The following is a 15,519-nucleotide window of genomic DNA, read 5'->3' on the forward strand; positions in this document are numbered from 1 at the left end:
ATAATTACTGAAGTATTTATAGGTGAAATAATATTATATCTGGAATTTCCTTTAATAAAATGTAGGTGGGGGATGGATGAAACAAGAATGGAAAAAGTTGGTGTTTGTTGAAAATTAGTGATGGGTATATGGGTTCATTACACCATATTCCCTCTACTTTTTAGTATTATTTATTTATTTCTAAAAAGATTTTATTTATTTATTTATTTATTTATTTATTTGACAGAGAGAGAGAGAGCACAAGCAGGGGGAGCAGAAGAGAGAGAAGCAGGCTCCCCACTGAGCAGGGAGCCCGAGGCAGGGCTCCATCCCAGGACCCTGGGATCATGACCTAAGTCGAAGGTAGACCCTTAATCAACTGAGCCACCCAGGCGCCCCTACTTTTTAGTATTATTTAAAATATCTTGGGGTTCCTGGTGGGCTCCAACCGGGGAGCGGGAGACTCTTGATCTCGGTGTCATGAGTTTGAGCCCCACACTGGGTGTAGGGATGACTTAAAAATAAATCCATAAATAAACTGTAATAACATAAAATATCACTAGTAAAAGGTAAAGCAATAAAAGGATTGACTTCTGTTTTCTTTTTTATATTGTATCAACTTCTCCAATTTTCTAAAATAAATATAGATCGCTTTTATAATCAAAAAAATATATCAAGGCTACAAAACTAACCGACGAGGTCGAGCAAGCTGACGTCCCAACCTTGGAGCTTGGTCTCTGGGAACCTCTCCTCCCTGGGTCTCACCTGTGCCAAGGCAGCCTCCGAGCCTTCCCAGCAGGAGGGAAGAGCTCACCCACAGGAAGAGGGCTTGCTGAGGCTCCTCAGCTCCCTTGCACTCTGCCCCTCCCCTTCAAGGCCAAGGGCAGACAAACCCTCCCCCTGGGTCCTTCTAGCTGGGCTGAAGCTGGTGGCCCTTTTAACCTAGTGGCTAGTCGGGAGGGTGTTTGAAAGCACCCCTTGGCCTTGAAAGAGAGAAAGGGTCTTTGACCCTTTTTATCCGTGCGACCTGGGGAAACAATCTCTCAGACCTTGGTTTCCTCATCTGTACCCTGAGGAAAATCATAATTCCTACCACAGGGCTATTGCAAGGATTACATGAAAGGGGCTTATCCTAGATTATAGTAAGCGCTCAATTAATGAGAACATTTTGCTGACATAAGGGAGCTTTGTAAAAGTGATATAAGCCCATTAGGAGAAAATGCAGGAAACAGAAGGATAAAAAACAAGCCTCATAATGCCTCCACCCAGAAAGAACCACAGTGAGCATTTTCTCTCCAGGCTCTTTCCTGTGTATAAAAGTGTATTCTGCTTTTCAGTACAACTGCGATGCTGCTATCAACACACATTCACGTCCTGCTTTTCTTCTTGTAACATTATAACACATTTCCTCATATTATTATAAGCTGTTTGTAAACATAACTTTTAATGGTTATGTAATATTCCATTGTGTGTTTGTGCCGGTCACCTCTGCCCTGGGTGTTGGACACCTAGACTAGTTCTAATTTTCACCATTATAAAGAACGCCACAATTAAAAAAACACACACACGCAGCAGAACGCCACGATGAACTTGTATTCTGAATGACTTCCTTGGGTAGATTTTCAGAAATGGAATCGCTGGGTCCAAGGGCAAGCATGTATTTAAAGCTTTTGGCTAGGTGAAGGCTGGTTGCCTTTTCAAAGAAGTGGTGCCCTTTCTTTTTGCCACCACCAGAAGGCTGGCGTTTCCAACACAGAACTCTGCCAAAAATAAGCAATCTCAGGTGATAGAAAGTTGATGAAAACAGTTTTCTGGCTACAGGCATCAGATGCCAGATTACCTTTTCCCAACCCCCAAGGTCTGAAATCACACTACTTGGTCACTAGTCACTACCCTCCCTCTACCCTCCTTTCCTGGTTTCCTCAGCAGAAAGGGTCTGAGGAAGTGTCCTACGGAAGCACAAAGAGTGGGGTACAAAGAGAAGAAAACACTCGGGGAATCAGAGGCTTCCTCCGTCCCTCGGACGTCATTCTTTACCCAGGTGATTTGAACCTGGAATCTGCGGACCCACCAGTTCTCTGTAAACCGGGGGTGGGAGGTGGACAGGTGGGATCAGGGGTAGTGGGGATCCCAGCTCTTTCCAGGTTTCTCGAAGTGACCCTCGCTGAGGAAGAGTAGGACCTCCCCTTCCAGCCCGCCCACCCCCGAGGGCGCACTTGGAGACTCCCTTCGGCAGGTGTTGCTGATGGCTGGGAGTCCGCCCATGGGGGCGGCGGCGGCGGCGGGGTGGGGCGTGCGGGTCGGGAGGAGTGTCCCCAGCGGCTCACCCCGCAAGCACGACAATCACGAGCGCCTGGGGGCCGGGAAGCCGGGGCGTGGCCGGGAGGCCGGGGGCGGGGCTGGAAGGGTGGCGTCACGGCCCCGCCCCCGGCCGGCTCCCTCCTTCCTGCGCTGGGCGCCCGGGCCGAGTCCTCACCTGAAGGGACAGGTGTGCTCATCTCGCATCTCCGAGGCCGGCCCGCGAGTGTCAGGTGAGCCTCGGCAGCAGCTCCGGCGGGGGGCTGGGAGGAGGGTCCGGGGTGGGGGTCCTCCCTGGACGCGGAGGGCAGTCTGGTCAAAGCAGGCTGCTCAGAGAGGCGGAGCCGGGCGTCGGTCTGTGGAGGCGCCCGTTGCTCCCCAAACTCCTGCGTTGTCTCTTGCTTATAGTCACGTTGTGCTGAAAACGTAGGCTTTGGAGGGATTTGAAGGAGAGGAAGTTGAAGAGGAAACAGCAGGTTTCCAAATATTTCAACCACAAATCTATCATTTTTTGTGCATGATATCTTTTCTTCGTTGTAAAAGTAATGTGCATGGGTTGACTGTTTGGCAAATGGGGGAGAAAGAGTAGGAAAGAAATCGCCCGTGGTACTAACACACACACACACACACACACACACGCATAAAACAACTGCGGATACTCTGGTGTATTTCCTTTCCCCCCCCCCCCGTCTGGTTTCTGGGCACAATCATGTTAATCTCATTTTATCATACTGTATTTACAATTTTTGTATCTTGCTTTTCTCAACATTGTGTCGTAAGCATTTTCTCTGTTGTTATTAGTCACCCGTGTATGTGTAATCATTATTTTTAATGGCTGCATAATGTTACATTTGAGGGAGGGGCCATAGTTGGGTGCCATTCTGAACACTTGGAGGAAGGATTTGAGGGGGAGACGGGGAGGTGTCATAGGAAAACATGGGCTCTGGGTCAGACAGGCCAAGACCTCCACCTCCAACACTGGGGTTCAAGAAAGGCCTTTTGTCAATTTCCACATCAGGGAAATGGATCCGTAAAGCTACTTCCCTGGAACGTTGTGAGGATTAAGTGAGCTAATTTATGTAGAAAGCCTTCCCCACCACCCTCATGGTTCTGGCAGAAAAAGGGTCCATGTGTTTGTGAGTTTGGAGGAGGGATTTGGGCCAGCCGAAGCTGCTGAGGGTGGAGAGGGAGAGCTGGTGACAGCGGGACAGGCTCCCCAGAATGGAGATATCTCTGGGTCTGGGGCAGATGGGCTCACATCCACTCGGCATGGGCCAGGCCCAGACAGGTCCCCAAGGCAGGGCTGTGACCTCCAGGCCCCTGGAAGGGTTCAACCCCTTGGGATAAGCCTCTGGAAGGGCTTTGGGAGTAAGAGGATTGGCAGAAAAGTAGGAGGGAGGGTGAAGGTGGAGCTTTGTAATCAACCTCTTGTACAGATAAGGAAACTGAGGTTCAGAGAACAGGGGATTTGTTCAGGATGCACGCAGGGAGCAGTAACAGAGTAGGTCTAGACCCCAGGGCTCCCAACGCCCGTAGGGATCTCTAAGCCAGAGACTACGTGATTCTAGGGGAAGGAGGAGGTCAAGGCTGAGTCATCAGCTGCACTTGTACCAGGCTAAGGTAAGCTGAGAGAAAACAAATGTCTGTTTTTTGAGCCTCCATTTCCTCATCTGTGAAATGGGATAATAACTCCCCACCTACCTACTTAGTCCCCACTGTCAAGCCTGTCCATTGCCAGGTAGCCAGGGCCTCCTTCCATTTTCAGGGCCTGTCAATCTCTGCTCATACAGCACCCCCCCCCCCATGACCCCTTCATCTTCATGGCTCCCCTGGCCATCTTCAGAGGGGGGGTCTGGGTACCTGTCAGCTGAATCTGGTGAGTACCTCTGGCCCCATGTCAGTTAGGATGGGAAATTCCATACTCCCCTGACCCATCTGCTTCTAGACCTGGGAGATTTTGTTCTGTGTTTCTAATTTGGCCTTCCTCTCATGTGCCTCTACAGCGTGCCACCTCTGGATGAGAAAGGGCTTCGTGCCCTGGGGGGAGTTCCTAAGTGCTAAAAACATCCTGTAGTGAGGGTCCGGGACCCTCTGAGGCCACCTCTTTCTGCCTGGCCTGCCACTCCAGGACAGTAATAAGGATGTCAGCCTTCCCTAGCCATTTTAGTGCTCTCTGTCTTAACCCTGGTCACACTGATTTGTAGTGACTTATTCTGGGTCCTAGGGCTCCCGGAGTAGATGCAGTCTATCATTCAGGTACCAGACTCTGGGCTACAGGCTTTCTGGGCATCGTCTCTTCTAATCGGCCTGAGGTGGGGACTGTGGCCACCCCCATTCTGACACGAGGGAACTGAAGTTCAGGAAAGTTCTATAAACTCGCCCAGCCCCACAGCCCAGAAATAGGTGATAAAGGATCTGAGCTCAGCTTGCTGAAGTGGGGTCTCCGTCATGGCTGGGGTCCTCCAAAGCTAATGTAAACTACGGTTGCGTACCCCTTCTGTAAGGATATTTTTGAGCCTGCATTTTGTATTCGGATGCATATATATTTGTTAAAACGTGGGTATGTATGTTCAGCTGTGCTAATGTGTGCGTTATAAAACATACATTAAGATAGAACATTTAGAAAGCTAAGATTAAAAACTGGATAAGAATACAAATTCTGATCTTTCTTCCCACCCCCAGTGGATCACTTAGTGAGCTCCTGGGGTGCCAGCATCTACCTTGCAGACAGCTACGTTAGTGGTCGCCAGAAGCCCCTGGATGCTTTCGGAGTGGGTGAGTGGGTTCCTGATGTCCTGAAGAACAAGGGGGCCCGTTCAGTGGGGGCGTCAGACACACGGGCAGGTTCCCGTTGGCGTGCACTGAGGAAGACGAAGGCGGATTGGGGTGCAAGCTGTGAGGCAGGGTGAGGCCCCAGGGTGGGTCTGGAAGGGTAAATTGGAGTCCTTCATCACCTTTATGAACATTAGCTCATGTTCTGGTAAACTCTCTGAGCCTCAGGTTCCTACCTGTAAAACAGGCGGGGTGATCTCCGGCTCATGGGATGGCTGTAGCGAATTCAGCAAGAGCCCGTGAGAGGTGCCCATGGTAGTGCCACATCGTCCAATAAATGCGAGTTTGCTCATTCTCTCCCTCTTCTTCCCTTCCACGTGCAAAACACCAAGCTGTTCTGAGCAAAACCAGTGGATAAATCCCATATTTAGCGGCTTGGGATTAAAGACCCTGCCTCCCTCCACCTTCCTCATCAGGTTTCTCCCCCCCACACACACAGGGAGGGGGATCCTGGGGGCCATTTGATCCGTCTCCCCACAGGGGACCCATCACTTTAAAATGTCTGAGGTTCCAACCATAGCATTGGCTTGAGCTATTCCTCTCCACCCTCCAAATCGACCCACCTTCAAGCCCCTACTCTTTCTACCGTCGCCAGTGGCAACTCCCCAGTTTGTCCACGGGAGGGGCTTGGTGGGCAGTCTGGTAAGAAGGGGTCTCAGGGACTTGTCTGGATGCTGAATCCGTGTAGCCCTTCGCCTCAAGTTAAGAACTCCCCCGTGGTGCATTTCACAGGACGCCCTGGGTGGAGGGTGAGGGGCAGCTCGGCACCCCTTGGTGCCCCCGCTGATGCCAGGCCACGTGGACCTGTCCCGTGGGGCTCACCGTCTAGCAGGTTCTCTCTGGTATCCTGAGTCCATCTTTTTTTCTTGTGCACACCCAGCTGGCCCAGGCAGATTGTCAGCTGGAGGCGAGCAGGGCTCAGCACGGATCCCAGGCACCAGGAAGTGTTTGTGGACAGACGTGTGACAGGGTGCTGACTTGAGAAGCGTTGCTGTGGGAATTGGGATTATTAGCCGTGGCAATCATCGTAATTCCCGTGGCCCAGTTAATGAGTGGTTGTGTGTCCTGGAGATGGGATTCCTTGGATTCCCAGAGGATGGAAGGAGCGCGTTTTGGAGCGAATTGGCAGCGGCGCAAACAGTGGGGTTGTGTTGAGCGGAGGGGCAGCGAGGTGACAGGCCAAGTTGAAGGAAGGACGCACACGGGTGGGAAGGTGGAGGGTGGGCAGAGGTGAAGGCAGTGGCCCTTGGGTGATGCTGGGGTGTTGTCAGTGCTCCCTGCTCCTGTGCCTTGAGAGACAGGTGGTCCCAGCCCCTCTGGGAGTTGAGTCCCCAACGAAGACCAGCAGCATAGGGAATACCCAGAGGGGGTTTGCCTGGTGGAGGGGGAAGGGCCGAGAACCCACCATGAGAAGGGGTGGTTGGGGTGGGGAGGAACCACAGGATAAGTAAGGCCTGTCCCTGAGGGAAGGCCGTCAGGCACCATCTGGCCCAGGGATGGAAAGTGCCAGGCCCTTGCCTCCACCCCGACGACCACACACCCATAGCAGAATTTGCTCATTGCACAAGTATTTACGGGGCACCCATTACCCATTGGACACCCACAGGAGCACCTATAAGAGGATTTCTCTCTCTTGGAGCTTATGTTTAAGGGCATTAAAAATAAACAAGTTAATGTTTTCAGCCCATAGTAAGTGCCATAAAGTAAATAAGGCAGGGTGATCCAGTAGGAGGAGGCAGAGGGGAAGGGGGCCTGCTTAAGATTGTGTGGTCAGGGCACCCAGTTGGCTCAGTCGGTAGAGTGTGCGACTCTTGATCTAGGGTTGTGAGTTCAAGGCCAGCGTTGGGTGCGGAGCTTACGTTAAAAAAAAAAATTGTGTGGTCAAAGGAGGCCTCTCTGAGGAGATAACTTTTGACTTGTGTTCGAGCCATTGAAGGCAGCCATTGAAAACCTGGGGGGGGGGGGAGATAATTTTAGACAGAAGGAATGATGAGTGCAAAGGACCTGAGGTAGGATGAAATGAAAGAAGAAATGAAAAACGGTAGTTCGAGATGAGGTCTGAGAGGCGGGTAAGGGCCGGATCATAGCAGGCCTGAGAATGACCATGGATTTCGCGCATAGGACAGAGGGAGCATTTGGTGTATTTTCAGTAGTCAAAGGATGTGACCTCACAGGTAATAAGCCGCTATGGTATCCAAGTGAGAGATGCACGCGGTGAGAGGTGGCTGGGGTCAGAATATAGTTGGGAGGTGGAGCTGATGGGATGTGCACACGTTTCGAATATGGGGGAGGGGGACAGAAAGCCCTTTCCCGCTGGGCCCAGATGTGCATGACCTCTGGGTCTTTCTCAAGAGAGTGCCTCAGATGTAGAGTGTATCGGGCCTTCCCCAGCCAGCCCAGCCTTTAGTTTATAGATGGGGAGACTGAAGGAGGGGCCTTAGAGGTCTCCTTGTCCAGCCCCCCAGAGAGGGGCTGTGAGTTCTCCCAATTCCTGCTGAAATTCAGTGGCTGAGCTGGAACTCAAATGTGGGCTTCCTGGCCCCTGGTCCAGGCTGCTTGCTACCCCACCCTGCTGAGTCTCCCCTGAATATGGAGGAGGGAGGAACCACTGCCAGGGAATGACCAGGCATGGCGATGTGGTGAGGTCACCAGGAGAAGCGTCTAAAGGCAGTGGAGTCTGGAGAGGCCCGGGCGAAGGCCTTGATTGGAGACAGGGCACTGCCTTTTGAGCAGTCAGAGGTGGGTGGAACATCATGGAAGGGTCCGGGGGCAAGCTGCCAAGGCCTCGCTGGGCGAGAAGAATGTGCCAGGGCAGCATTTTCCGGCTGGCAGGCTTGAGGAGGACCTCTTGGAGCAGAGCCTGTGGTGGGCCATCGACCCTTGGGGGTCTTGGGAGAGGCGTGAGTAGCCGCTAAGAATAGAAAGACTCCAAGAAACTTCCCGCAGGGGCATCCTCGAGCCAAGGCCGTGGGTGAAGACAGAGGGTGGGCCAGCACCCCCCTCCCCCGCCCGGCTTTGCCCACCTCCTCCTGAAGGGGGAAGGGGAAAGCAAGGAAAGAAGCAGCTGGAGACCCAGCCTCAGGTGCTAGAAATCCAAGTCAGGGACCTGGATTTCACTCCCTGCTGGCTCCCCAGAACCTTGTTAATGTCTTCCTCTTCCCCAGGGCCGCTTCTGGGCTAAGTTGTTTTTGTGCGTGACCATCTGTATTATCTCCCTTTTACAAATGAGGCTCAGAGAGTTTAAGGAATTCTCCGAGGGTCACACAGCTAAAAAGTGGCAAAGTCAGCATCGGAAGCTGGCTTCTTAACCGCAGTGGGCTTCTGTCTTGGGCTCCCCTTTGTGACTCTGAGCAAAGCTCCCTGGGTCTCAGTCTCCACCTGTAAAATGATAGAGCTGGCGTAAATGCGTCCCTCGGGCCCCTGTGGCTCTTGATGGGGGGGGGGGGGCTCCAAATTGCTCCTCTGGGATTGGGGCTCAGGAGCCCGAAGGAGGGCCTGGGGACTTGTTTTGGAACTGTGTTCACCGCCAGCCTGGGAGAAGGGGCACAGCCTCTACCAGGCCACTCGGTCTCCACTTTCTCCGCAGAGGGCGGAGGTGAGGGTTGGATGAGTCAGTGCAGGTAATGTGTCTTGTAGAGGGCCCGGCACACAGTAGGTGCTCCATACATGTAGCTCTTGATGTTTTGTCCGAGGGTGAAGGCCGTCTCTTCAGACGATTCATTCACTCATTCAGCAAATATTCATTGACACCTCCTATCCCAGACGCTGTTCTTGACACTGGTGACCAGTGGTGTCCCCAAAATAGCAGTAACTCCCTGCCTTTGTGCAGCTTATGCTCTAGTAGGGGGCTCAGACACACACACACACACACACACACACACACACACACACTCACTTCAGATAAGTACCGTGTAGAATATTATACAGAGATAAATGCCAGGAAAAAATGAAGCAGCAGGGGTGAGGCGGTGGGGAGGGGAGGAAGTGCCCTAGTGAGGCTGGGATCTTAAATGAGGAAGACTCGAAGGCCTCCCTGTGAAGGGGATGAGAGCCAAGGCCTCAGGGAGGTGAGGGAATGAGCCACGCTGCTATCTCAGGGAAAAGCATCACAGGCAGCAGGAACTGCCAGGGCTAAGGCCTATGTAGGGCCCTTTGAAGGACCATCCTGATGTTTAGTAAATCGAGGGGGGGTGCCCACAGGCAAGACTTGGACCACAGATCCCTTTGGGAGGACTGAAAGCTTCCTCCCCACCTCTGATTTCTTCTGCGATATCATCGTGTGGGCTGCCAGTCCCGGAGCTGTCCTCGAGGTCCCCAGCCCACTGCTCCAGGGGCTGGGGGGTGGGACAAGTTATGTGCCAAGGAAAGGAGTCCAAAGTGTCAGATTGGAAGCGTGCCGGGGAGTCTGTCCTCCTGACCCAGTGCAGAGCAGCTCGTCTCCGGGGTGGGACCCACGTGAGCTGGGACTCCACTGACAGCTGTTGCTCCAGGCTGAGGGCATCTTCTGGGTGAGTGAGTGGGTGTGCAAGGAGTGGAACTGGGAGGAGCTCAAGCTGGCCACACCCTTGGGCCTTCAAGTTGGGAGTTAAATCCCAGCAGGAATCATTGAGAACCTAGAATGAAGAGAGAAGTCAGGCCCAGAGGCTGCTAGAACACCTTAAGATTTCTTTCCCTTTGGAATCACCTCTAGTCCTCTTCTGGGTTTTGTCTCAACTCTCAGTTTTTCCTTTGAGCTGAGCTTCCAAGCTCTTTAGAAGTACCCTGGGGGCTGGTCTTCTAGGGGAGTAGGAAAGAGAGCTCGGGCTCACAACACAAGTAATCCGGGGCAGGGTGTGGGGAGCATTCTTCTAAGGGAGACAGCGGGGAGGGACAGCAGGAGAGAGCCTGGGAGCAGGCCTTAGGGGACTAGTAGGTCTTAAGAATGGGTGGCCCAGGGAACTGACCAGGATCCTTCACAGGGGGGTGGGCAGGGAAGCTGAGATTTTGTGGTGGTTGAAGCATGTCCTTAGGCAAGCACTGGTGAGAGCCTCAGACGCCCTCTCTGTAAACCAGGGAAAGAATAGAGTAGGATTTAATCTGTTGTTGTTTCAGACGTTAACCACCTCCCCCAGGGCCAGGTGCTTATAGATGCCAGAGCTGAGTGGTGCTAGTCCCTTCCTGGAGAGGGAGGCCAACACTGGAGGGTGGGGTGATGAGGATGGAAGACACTGGGGTACATTCCACGCCTGCTCAGTCGGCCTGGGCCTGGGCATGTTGTCTCACTTTAGGAGAACATGCGGCCACACAGGGGGCTAGCTTCCCTGGAGGCTGGAAGCAGAGCCTCGGGACGCAGGGTTGGTGAGATTGGGATGAAAACAGATGACAAAGGGCAGGGCACTGGTGGTGGCTGGCTTTCTAGGACAGGGCCATACTTGGGGACCCTCAGGGGATGAAGGAAGTCATAAAAATGGGTACAACAAGCTCATGTCATGTGAGAAACGAACGAGGTAAGTGGCTGCTGCCCAGGCCAGCTGAGCGTGGCCAGAGCCCCATGTGTGTTCAGACCCAGGGTTGCCCGTTCTCCCAGGGTTTCAAGAGAAGCAGGGAAGATGGACCTACGAGTTGAAATCGGCCCATTTAAAACATTGGTTATCAATTAACAAAGCAATAGAAATAACAACAACAACAAAAAAAAAACCACCACGCAGGTCAAGCAAAGCCCACTACCCTGGCTGGTGACCCTGCTCTGGCAAAGGGGGCACTGAAGCCAGGTCCTAGCCCCTGACCAGCTATCTTGCTGTGCTGTGTGGTCCTGGGCAAACGCCTCCCCTCTCTGGGCCACATTCTCCTGGTCTGGGAGAGAGAAGTCCGATCTGCGGGGTCCCTGTGTGTGACTAAGTCCCTCAGGCTTGAGGGAAGATGTGGTTATTATGGAAGTGACTCTTCCTGGGAACATGCTTCCGGGATTGCATCCAGTGCACTCTGGAATTTTGCGGGTCCACCGTCACAACTGTGTACGCGAGTGGATGTGTGTCATAATTTGGAGCTTTGCGTGGCGCAGTGTCAATACCATCATTTTAATAACTTTGCCCTGGAACCTTTCATTGGCTACGCCGGAAGCGGGTGAGAAGCCTTAATTAATTCTTCCAGTGACCTGGGGAGCCAGGGGTCTTCCTGATTTGCAGATATGGAGAGGCAAGAGCAGAGTTGGGAGGTGCCTTAGCTAACCTTGCACCCCTGGGGATCCTGACTTTGCTAATTCCCCGGGCATGTGCGGGCTTCCTCATTAAACCAGTGAGACCAGGATCAGGGTTTGTGCCCATTACAGTCTGAGCTGCTGGAAGAGCTGGGAGGGTCCCTTCTATGGGGTGAGGGGTGTGGGCGGTGGTGAGGGTAGCTGAGCCCTGGCTTACCTCCCTGGGTCTTTTGTCAACGTCACTCTCTATCTCCTGCTCCTGTCAGATCACTGACCCCTGAATCAGCCTGGCCTGCAGTACTCAGAGCCCCCAACTCTCCAAACATTCTTTTCTTTGCGGTGGCCTTCATAGGGGCCCACTGCTTTGGTTGAGAGGAGAGAGAACCGGGAGAAGAGAAGGCTTTGGATCTAGAAAACCCCAGCTTTTTGTGCGCCCGCCTCCTCCCCACCCCCACCTAGCTTTTTCCACCTGTGCCCCAGACTGGATCAGGGTGTCGGTGGCTGTGTGTGTTCCCCGGCCCCACACGTAAGACCGCGTTCCTGCAACGAGCTCCTCGCCAGGCGGGGGGGGGGGGGGGGGGGGGGGGGGGAGGAAGGGGGCCGTGTTTCCCGGCTGCGCCCCCACCCCCACCCCGCAGCGTCCTCGGGAGCCGAGGGCGCGGGCCCTTTAAATCCTCCGGGGCGGCGGCGGCGGGCCGGGGATGACATCAGCGGTCGGGCCCGGGGCTCAATGGGAGCCGGCGGGCGCGCGCCGAGCGGGAGCGCGCGAGCCGGCGGCGGGGGCGGGCGGGCAGGAGGGCCCGGAGGAGGGAGGCGGCGGCGGCGGCGGCGGCGAGAACCCAGAGCCAGAGCCGGGCCGGGGCCGAGCGGAGCGGAGCGCGGCGGCGGCGGCGGCAGCTGGGCCGGGAGAGGCTGGCGCGCCGGGCGGCTCCGCGAATCCTCCGGCATCCGCCCCGGCGGGCCGCCCCCGCCCGCGGCAGCCCCCCGAGCAGCGGCCCGGCACCGGCGCCTTCCCGGCGGGGTAAATATTGGGGGGCCGCGGGCCCGCGGAGGGGCGCAGACCCGGGGGGAAACGGGGCTCCCTCCGCCTCTTTGTTTTTGCGCGAGAGGGAGGGGAGGGGAGGGCGGACACACGCGCGTTCGCACTCGGGTACGAGGTGGGGGGGCAGCCCGGGCGCCGCCCGCTCGGCCCGGCGAGGACAAAGGCGCGGCTGGGGACGAGGAGGAGGAGGGTGACTATTATTTTGCAGGCTTCACCGGGGGAGGTCCCCCCAGTCCGGCCCGCCTCCCCCTCCCCCAGCTGGACCCTTCAAGGCCCCAGCCGGCCGAGAGGCCACCCCGGGGCTGTAATTGAGGGACGCTGCGGGAGGGGGGGTCCGGGACTGGGGCGCTGGGGGCACCCGAGACAGTTGATACTGTTGATTCGGGCTTCTCGGCCATACCCTGGGCTTCTGTGTGTTTCGCCGGACAATCGGCAGCGCCTCCCCCCTTCTCTCCTGGCTCGGGGTTCAGGACCTGGGGGTCAGCGAAGCTGCTCCCTCATGTTAGATGGGGGCGCTCGGGGGCGCGCGGTGGGCCCCGAGGTGATGCGGTGTGTGGTCACCCAGCCTCCGATTCTGTTTTCCTTTGTGGAGAGAAAGAAAGGGGTGGGGGTTATTTATCAGATCGGATTCTCCCATTTCTGCCCGTGAGAAATCCATGTTTTGCAAGTCTCTGTGGAACATGAAACTATGTTTGTGTCCGGGTTATCTCCGGAGAGAGGATTCCCGAGCTCCTCTTCACGCCCAAACTCAAAGTGGGGTGAGCCCCCTCCCCAACTTTGCCCTTAGTTCTCTTGCATGTGTTCTTGGCACAACCTTCCGCAGGGAGAAGGATTTGGGGAGAAGGGAAGGGGATCCAGAGTGTCTGAAGTTGCGCCCAGCGAATCCCTGGGCTTGGGGCTCCTTCGCCTTCCCTCTAGAATGTCCCTCCAATTTTTATTTTAATGGTCCAGTGACAAGGGCCCTGGCTGGGGTGAACGGGTGTCAGAGAGTAAGAAAACTGCCCATGTGCTCTGCTTCTTGGTAGTTTGGGTAATTTTTTTAACCAGCTGAAACTCCGGATTTGCGTCTCCTTTTTTTTTTTTTTTTTTACTTCGTTTATTCCACCCCCCCCCCACCCCCCATGGGAGAAGCGGCAAAGAACTGGAAAGCTTCTCCTTTTCCTGAGTCGATCCGTTCTCCTCTCCTCTGGGAGGCTTTTTAGGGGACAGTGCTGGGACAGTGTAGGCTCTCCCTGGGGCCCTGGCCCCCGGGGCTGGGTGGCTAGCGCCCGGCAGTGGTTTCCGGCAGGGCTGGCTGTGTGCGCCCTCTCTTCTCCCCTTCTCTGCCCACAGCCCGGTGAGTGGGGAGGGGCTGGGGGGTCATGTGCGGTGTATTTATGTAAGGCACCCAGACGGAGGGCGCGGGTATTTATATAACCCGGCGTGGGTATTTATGTAATATAGGATGCGGGTATATTTATGTTCCTTTCCTAACCTGCGGCTTTCCCGGCTGCCATGTGTGGTCTCTGAATTGGTGTTGGCGGAAAAGGGACTGGGGGGGCAGTGTTTGTGTATGTACACACCCGCGACACCCCCTCCTTCCTTCCCCCCCTGCCCCCCCGCCCCTCCCCACTGTGGGGCCCACGGTGTGTGTCTGCTTTTCTTTCTTCCTTTGGAGTGCACACACAGGTCGCTGTGTATGTGCAAAGTGTGGCATGTGAGTTTTCTGCAGATGTGGAGTGTGTTCCCCTGGCAGCCACGGCACCTCAGCCAGGACCGGCCAGGCGTGTGGGCAGAGGTCCTTGATTGAGAGCCCAGAGTTTGGCTGGCATGGGGTGGAGGCTACTTCCTTGTGGCCGTCAGTGAGGGGCTAGTGGCGGCTCCACTGGGAGTTGCGTGCTGGGGCTAGATGTCTCTCCTGGGCAGGAGCTGTTGGCTTCTTGCCTCTGCTGGGGGGCAGAGAGCCACAGCCTGGCCATCTGTGAACCAGATCTCGCGCATCTCCCCTCCCAGGTGGGTCTGGCTTTGGGGATAGCGTGTGGCCTAGGGAAGGGGCCCGGCTGCGGTGCCCGATACAGCTGCTTTTCCGTCTTCCTGCTTTGCTCCCCAACCCCGGCAGGAAGTAAGTCCTGTCTGGGTCCTAGGTGAGGAGGCCCCGCCACCAGCTTGCTGCTGGGGAGTGGGGGGCAGGTGATGTGGCCTCTCTCGGCCAGAGTTGCCAGTCTGCAGAGGGAGGCCCCTCTCGAAGACACTCTGAGATCGTAGGGATCCCCCATCCTTCTCCCTGTTTCATTGTCCACCGTCCCCTGCCCGCTAACTGTAGAAACCATCTCCTGGCCTTTGAGTTTCCCCTTCTGCTGGCCAGGACCTCAGAGGGCAGAGGGTCTCTACCAGTGTGGCCCCTGATGTCGCATGAGCTTGGGCACCCAGGATGGGGCACGGGAAGGAGGGGAGCCGCTCAAATCAGCATCCCTCCCTCCCTCACCTCTCCTCCCGCCCCAGAGCCTGGTGGCCAAAAGCCTGGCTTTGGTCTCCCCCTCAGTTGCTCTATGGGGCCTCTAAGGAGACCCTCCTTCTAGTCTTGAAGGAAGCCAGCCCCAAACTCTCCATTCAAAAAACGTGTGGAAAGGCCTGTGTGAGGTGCTTCGTGTCATGAGGTCGAGAGGGAGAAACAACTGGATGTTCTGAGGGCCCCCTTGCCTGCCTGCCCTCTGAGTTGGAGAGGAGGCCTCTGTCCTGCAGGGCACACTGTAAGCTGGCAGCTTCTGGCCTCTGAAAAGACTGGGCCAGGCTGTGGAGGCCCGGTGTCTGATTCTTGTTGCTAGAAGCATGGGGTTTGGAGGTGGGGGCAGGGGACCCTGTAGTTTCTGAGGCCTGAAGGGCCTGAGGAACCCCTTTGGGACCCTCCGTTCAACATGTCCTCCCATCCCTGGAGGTTAGAACTTGGTTGCCATGGTAGCACCCCCAAAATGATCAGCTCCTGATCCCTCCCTTCCCCATCACCCCCTTTGTCTTTGATTTTCCTTTTAAGGTCTTGCTGCGTTGGGACTGGCCTGCCCCTGAGAGGCTCCTACTGGAGGGTTCCCAAATGAGTGTCCCCTGAGGAGGTGCTTGCTTGGCTCTTTTCTCTGGGGCTTCATCTCCAATTCCACCTTCTGCCTGGCTACCCTCAGTCTGCCTCAGCTGTTCTCACATGTGGAGGCCATCGGCCCAC

At 55.4% G+C, this 15,519-nt stretch overlaps 1 protein-coding gene across 17 annotated transcripts in view; it reads left to right on the top strand.

Moving 5' to 3' along the window:
• The first annotated feature begins 2,410 nt into the window (after positions 1-2,410).
• The window catches only part of CSNK1E (casein kinase 1 epsilon), a 32,613-nt gene continuing 19,504 nt past the window's right edge, over positions 2,411-15,519 (top strand). For 2 of the 17 annotated variants that reach the window (XM_048218081.2, XM_048218084.2), the window contains exon 1: positions 12,444-12,516. The gene's annotated coding sequence lies outside the window, so the exon portion shown is untranslated. Of the gene's footprint in view, positions 2,511-12,131; positions 12,306-12,443; positions 15,413-15,519 lie in introns of those variants that run through there. The other 15 variants (XM_057316424.1, XM_026479636.4, XM_048218077.2 and 12 more) reach the window with 15 other exon arrangements.

Source organism: Ursus arctos, unplaced genomic scaffold, assembly GCF_023065955.2.
Source record: "Ursus arctos isolate Adak ecotype North America unplaced genomic scaffold, UrsArc2.0 scaffold_21, whole genome shotgun sequence".
Taxonomy (NCBI): Eukaryota; Metazoa; Chordata; class Mammalia; order Carnivora; family Ursidae; genus Ursus; species Ursus arctos.